Here is a 6,441-nt window from a genome sequence, read left to right as displayed (position 1 = left end):
GACAGTCCCGTCAAAACTGTAGGAAGTTCTCTGACTGGCCCAGGCCCCTGCTTGGATGCTTCAGCCCAGCAGCTCCAGCTGGTTGGGGTCTCTGCTTGGTTCCTCTCCAGTTTCTCCTCAAGGCCATAGGGTGAGGTGAGGGGAAGCCAGGAGGCATCACCTGAGTCCTAGTTTCCCTGATTGTGAGGGAGTCCACTGCACTGTGCTGGTGGGGAGGGGTAGCCTTGGCTGGTCACGTAGGGCTGGGGAGGGAAATGGTTGTCCAATTCCTGCTAAAACGGCAGTGGCAGTTTTAAAAAGAACCAGGCAGGGATTCTGCAGCCAGCAGATTTTGAGACCAGAATCTGATTTAATCAGCATCAGGAATGATTGCTGAACATCATTCATCGCACAGCATCAGGTCACTGCAAGGCTGGCAGAGCAACTGGGGGAAGTGGAGAGGGCTGATTTTATAAGCCTTTGGGTTAACATTCTGATTTACAAGTAAAAAGAGTCCTCTTCCCAACCATTGTTAGCCAAATTAGCACCAAGTACAGCCTGTTTGTGCACTCTCCCTCTCATTGCCCTAATACAGTGGTTCCCAACCTCGCTTTTTTTTTAGCATGTTCATAGATTCTAGGACTGGAAGGGACCTCGAGAGGTCGAGTCCAGTCCCCTGTCCTCATGTTGGGATGGGATAGACAGGCTGGTGCCCTCATGTCCCCCTTGCCCTAAATCTTGACACATTTGCTGTCCTCTCTCCTTTATTCTGTCCATTTTCTCACTCTTCCTTGTTCCTTTTTCCTTTTATACGTGTTTTCCTCACCCCCTTCCCACTGCTCTCCCTCCCCCTAAACCTACTTCTGATGACTCTGATCCCCATTCCCTCTCTCAACACGGTGCTGGCCGTGCTCATCTGGGGGTGGAGTAGAGAAGCTTGGGCTGTAAGGCTGCTACTTCAGCCTGCAGCCACCAACATGTGAGCTGCTCTTGCAACCAGCCATTTTAAGAGCCACAGCAGAAGGGGAGAAGCTTCCAAGGAGCTACCTTCTACCTTATCTGCAGAAGGGTCAGCATGTTTCAGGTGGGGAAGATAGATCTGGGCAGCTGCAGCTTTCTTCACCTACTCCTTTTCTCTGGCACCTCCAGGTTGGGAAACACTGCTCTTCTAGAAGTGTCTTTTTGTTTCTTTATTGTTGCTCACTGCCAGCCTAAACAGTGTCCTAGTGGCTCTGATTGGATTAACATCTGACGCCACCTTCAGTTGAAACAGAAAATCCTGCCTTTGGGTTCAGAACATCTGCTCTGCTTTTGTGGAGCTGATGAGATTCAAAACTTCAGAATGATAGTAGTGGGAGGAAAAGAGAGATTTTACTATCTTTGTTTTCTTGGCAGAAAAAGAACTATCACTGTGTGCTTCAGCCCCTTGCACCTCACTGATGTTTATTTCATAATGAATTACACAAAAGCTCCATTAATCTGACCTCCATGTAACTGAAGGTTGGGCCTGTCCCAGATAGCAATGCACCCTAAGCCTTGCTTCACTGCTTATGTAAAACTCAATTTTCCGAAAGGTTGCAGATATTTCCAAAACTCTCTTTGGAAAAAATAAGTATACACAATTTTATTTTAAAATATCCCTGGTTTGTAGGGGAGCCAAAATGGAGGATAATTTATTCTCGGAGTGGCAGAATAACACTGTATCTGTTAAGAACTTATCTGAGAATAGCTGACTTTGTAGTATACTTAAGGCCATCATTCGCTTTCTGATTGTCACACAATGGGAATGATGATTTAGACACTAGGAAGCTCTTTCAAAAGTAATTGTCCAAAAGTATCAACCTTCTGTTAGTTCTGTTCGGAGTTCCCTGAATTGGGATAAGATGTATTCTTGTGATGTCCATTAAAGTGTCAGGTACACACAATGCTTATTCACCTCTTATACTGGTGTAAATTGGGAATAACTCCACAGCAGCTGCAAACTTATCTATATCTGCACTGTGCACAGTTAGGGTTCCTGGAATGCAAACAATACACTGGTGTAAAAATCAGTAAGTGGGAGAAGAATCTGGCGCAGTCTGGTGGAGGAAGCTAACATCTGAGGAATAGCTTGTATTAGCTGTAGTGGTCAGTGCCCATATAATTCACTGCCCATATCAGCTAGAAACTGTGCCAAGTGCTGATAGAAATGGGAGGAAGTAAAGTGATAAATGCCCAGAATACAAGTTTCTAGCATGGGTACATTAATGTTATTACACTTCTTTGAGTGACATTAAAGGTGTGACTGAATGATTTGCTTAACACTGTAAGCAACCATTCTTCATTGCTTAATATGTGTCATTGCAAATTGGATGAGTCTTAAGATTCAGTTCATGAGTCATCAGCCCAGCTGCACTTTTTTCTTTCTTAACAAAATGCCTTATTTTACAGGCAGCAGTTCAAGGGTCCTTGCTATCTGCTCCCTTACCAACACATAGTACATTTTTCATATTAAAAGCTCAAAAATACATTTTTTTGTCATTTCCAGTAGGCAACTGTTTTTTCTCCAATGTGTGTGGGGTTGGTTGGCTGGGGGGGGTGTTAAGTGAATGTTTAGGTTTGCCATTTTAGCGCCTTTGTCAAAGCATTCAGACAGAAAGCCCCTCTAGTCAAGAACAGGGTCAACATATGCAGCAGCAGTACAGCCCTTGTGGAAAAGTCCCATAGAAACAAAACCAATAGGGTGGTAGAGAAATTGCCTCTATAGGCTTTTTTTAAACTGTCCTATAAACTTCTACAGTAGAACCTCAGAGTTACGAGCACTCGGGAATGGAAGTTGTTCATAACGCTGAAATGTTCAGAACTCTAAACAAAACATGGTTGGTCTTTCAAATGTTTACAGTTGAACATTGACTTAATTCAGCTTTGAAACTTTACTGTGCAGAAGAAAAATGGTACTTTCCCTTTATTTTTCTAGTAGTTTACATTTAACACTGTACTGTGCTATATTTGGGTTTGGTTTGGTTGGTTTGTTTTTAGCTCTGCTGCTGCCTTATTGCAGACTTCCAAATGAGGTGCGTGTGCCTGGTCAGTTTGTAACTGAGGTTCTACTGTATTCTGTAGCAAAACTATAATTCTCTTAAATCCTATAGGATGGTTCAAAAACCTTAAACAGGTTATTTTCTGTTATCCAAGGTATTTTATCACAGAAGACAGACGTGTAGGGCTGAGCAGTAAATCTGTCTCCAGGCCTATCTAGGTTCCTGCAATGAGACCCAAGCAAGTTCTGGAGGCACTGAGTGGGTGCAGAGGGCTGCCCTTTTATTCATATTGCAGCATCATGGCCATTGGCTTTAGCAGAGACTACAAAGGGGGATAAGAAGTGCTATTATGGTGGTAGTTTTGTGATACAGGCACTTATCAACTAGGACAACCATCTTATTTCAGCCAGGCCTCCAACTAGCCATTAAATGGCATTCGCTCATAGTCACTATTCCCCAGCATATAAACCAGTTGCCTAGTAATAGTGATATGCATAGCCTATTGCCTGACATTTGAGAGATGCCTGACAGTATTTGTGGCATCCATCCCTGGGCTGAGTGCTGCATATTTCACTTTGCATCCTGCAATGGAAATAACTTTCAGGGCCAGCTGACTCGTGCTCTCTGGAAAGTCTTTGGCCACTCTAGGACTTCTCCATTAAAACACCTTGACAGGCCTAGACTCCCCATTTATGCTGTGTTGAATACATTGAACCCCAGTGGTTGTCCATGCAAACTGGAAAATCTCCTGGATAATACTTTCATGGGCACTTCAGAACTGCCCATTTTAAAGGTCAACTATCACTACACTGAAATGTCTGAGATAATATAGAAAAATATGCTCTGCCATTAGGCAGTAACTAGAATCTCACCTTTGACTGTGACCCTACTTGGCTCTTTTCAAGGCTTTTATCATTACTGCAGAAAGAACTACCTGGAGTTAGATGCTGGTGTATAGATACCAGCATCTGATTAGTGCACTAGAAGTACACTGGATATTTGGATCCGTTCTGTATCCAGCTCTATAGATGGAGCTGGTGCAAAGGAAGCCAACTAGGATCACATCTGTGAAAGCAGTTTGGGGAGCAGGGCTCTACCCCTTTCTCCCTCCTAGATGGGGTGGTCTGGTCTGAAACTTAAAGCAGCAACTTTTAATGCTTGAGTTAAAGGCAAATCTCTATTGTTAGTGGTTAAGCCTTCAGCCACCAGAAAGCAATACCGCTGCAACTATACTAGGAGGTCAGCAAGAACTGCATTTGGTCTGAGCTAGGGCCATTCAATGGAATGCAAGGTGTTTCCCTGGAGCTCAGAGATGGGCACCACGTTGGCAGCTGTCTCTTTTAGGGTTCTCAGTGATCACTTTTCAGTTAGGCAGATGCTACATGACATGTCTTGTGCTGAAGTGCCAGGATTTTGGGGATGGGGGGAGGGTAAAAGGAACCACCAGGAAAAGACACATAAAATGCTCCATATATGAACGGGGAGGGGGAGAAGATAAGAGTTGTCATGGCAATGTTGCCTCAAGATCTATATTTTTAAATCTCTGCGAATTTTGGCATTCAAAGCACATTTGCATCTCCCTGAAAGGTTTTGGGATTTAAACAAAAAAAAGGCATTTTCCTACTTTTCAGGGCATTTTTTTCCTGGAGAGCCAGCCCCCCAAGATAAATAATGTGCTATCAGCCTGATGTTAACACTGTCAAAGAAAAATTGTGTTTCCTCCAGGACAGAAGTATCCATCGTTGTCCTAGTCCCTTGGCCAAATGCCTGACAACAGCATATGATCATCTCCCTGGCGGAGGAGGTTGTTTAGCAAGGGCCAGCGCTTGCCATTAAAAAGCCACATGGACAAATTTTGCTGTGTTCCAACGAAATGTTTTTTTTTGCTGATACAGACTAACATGGTACCACTGAAACCTGAATTCTGATTATAGTCAGTGCTTAGATACCAAGTGATATAGCATCTCCACTAATGTAACTGAAAATAGAAGTTGGCCAAGAGAAACTAAGATTTAAGATTCAAAAAAGCAAAGAACGACGAGACAGACAAAACGTTGGCCCTAGTCAGAATCCTGAGTGTGGGTTACAGCATCATGATCCAATGGCTGGAAGTTGAGGCTAGACAAATTCAGACTGAAATAAGATGTACATTTTTGACAGTGAGGGTAATTAGCCATTGGAACAATTTACCAAGGTTCAGTCTCCATCACTGACAATTTTTAAATCACAGTTGGCTGTTTTGCTAAAAGATATGCTTGAGGCATTAGTTTGGGGAAGTTCAGTGGCCTATAGCTGATCATACTGATCTTGTCTGGTATTGGAATCTATAAGCTAGGGTTGCCAACTTTCTAATGGCACAAAACCGACCATCCCTGCCCCGCCCCCTTCCCCAAGGACCCACCCCCATTCGCTCCATCCCCCCCGTCCTCCATCACTCGCTCTCCCCCACCCCCACTCACTTTCACCAGGCTGGGGCAGGAGGTTCAAGAGCAGGAGGGGGGTGAGGGCTCCAGCTGGGGGTGCGGGCTCTGGGATGGGGCCAGGGATGAGGGTTTGGGGTGAAGGAGGAGGGTCAGAGCTGGGGGTGGGGTGTTGGGGGGTGCAGGCTCAGGGAGGGAGTTTGGGTGCAGGAGGGGACTCTGGGCTGAGGCAGGGGGTTGGGATGGGGTTCGGAGTGCAAGGTCCCAGCAGCACTTACTGCGGCTCCCAGGAAACGGACACCAAGTCCCTGCAGCCCCTAGGCTCGTGGGTGGCCAGGGAGGCTCCACATGCTGCCCTGACGCCTGCAGGCACTGCCCCCACCGCTCCCATTGGTCGCAGTTCCTGGCGAATGGGAGCCGCAGAGCCAGCACTGTGGGCAGGGACAGCACAAAGAGCCTCCCTGCCCCCTCCCCCCGTACGCCTAGGGTCTGCAGGGACCCAACAGCTGTTTCCAGGAAACACGTGGAGCTAGGGCAGGCAGGGAGCCTACCTTAGCCCTGGGTCCCCACTGCAGCGCCAGTCAGACTTTTAACGGCCCCCGTCGGCACTGCTAACCGGAGCGGCCAGGCAGGGCCGTCCCTAGCTATTTTGGTGCCCTACGCAGCCCCTCCCCTTGGGGGGGGGGCTCGCCCCAGGCCTCTGAGGGGGGTTGGGGCTGGCCACTTCCTGCAGGAGGTGGAGTGACCCGGCCCCAGCCTGCTTTGCTCCCCAGGCTTGGGGGGAGGGGGGAACCGCCCCCCCCAGCACTCGCCAGCAGTGCAGCTGGGAGCCAGGGGAGTGGAGCAGGCTGGGGCTGGGTCGCTCTACTTACCGGTGAGTGCAGGCCTGGCCCTGCAGCAGAGCTCAGGGAGTGGGGCGTGGTCAGGGGGAAGGGGCAGAGTGTAGAACTGATGAATGAAATTGTTTTTAATTGTTCACTTTATTAATGTAACTTCATAAGTAAAGTTTTATGAATGAAACA

Source organism: Mauremys reevesii, linkage group 11, assembly GCF_016161935.1.
Source record: "Mauremys reevesii isolate NIE-2019 linkage group 11, ASM1616193v1, whole genome shotgun sequence".
In the NCBI taxonomy this organism is placed as follows: Eukaryota; Metazoa; Chordata; order Testudines; family Geoemydidae; genus Mauremys; species Mauremys reevesii.
The sequence above is the reverse complement of the archived record's forward strand: the minus strand, read 5'-3'. Positions refer to the sequence as shown.